General features: G+C 62.5%; 1 long non-coding RNA gene across 1 annotated transcript in view; it reads left to right on the forward strand.

Annotated features, from left to right (window-relative positions):
- Positions 1 to 244: 244 nt before the first annotated feature.
- LOC122192332 overlaps positions 245 to 373 on the forward strand; it is a 1,238-nt gene continuing 1,109 nt past the window's right edge. The window contains exon 1 of the long non-coding RNA XR_006182586.1: positions 245 to 287. This is a non-coding gene — a long non-coding RNA (uncharacterized LOC122192332). The remainder of the gene's footprint in view (positions 288 to 373) is intronic.

Consider the following 373-nt stretch of genomic DNA (forward strand, 5'->3'; position numbering starts at 1 on the left):
GTCCTGTGGGGTCCTTATAGGGCTGGGGGGATATGGGGTCCTGTGGGTTCCTTATAGGGCTGGGAGGATATGGGGTCCTGTGGGGTCCTTATAGGGCTGGGCAATATGGGGTCCTGTGGGGTCCTTATAGGGCTGGGGGGATACGGGACCACCGGTGCTCAGCATGCAATATGGGGGATATGGGGTCCTTATGGGAGCCTATGGGACCCCCCTCACCCCATTGTGTTCCCCCCCCCCCCCCCAGGTCCTTCCCTAGCAATTACTGGGACAAGTTCGTCAAGAGAAAGGTGACGGAGGGCTGCTGCCCCAACCAGGCCCTGTGGCACCGCGGGGGTCTTTGCCCCACAGCCCTCACCCCACAAATCCCCCCCCC

This window comes from Lagopus leucura, unplaced genomic scaffold, assembly GCF_019238085.1.
Source record: "Lagopus leucura isolate 7727_CA_CO unplaced genomic scaffold, USGS_WTPT01 31492-0_obj-0_obj, whole genome shotgun sequence".
In the NCBI taxonomy this organism is placed as follows: Eukaryota; Metazoa; Chordata; class Aves; order Galliformes; family Phasianidae; genus Lagopus; species Lagopus leucura.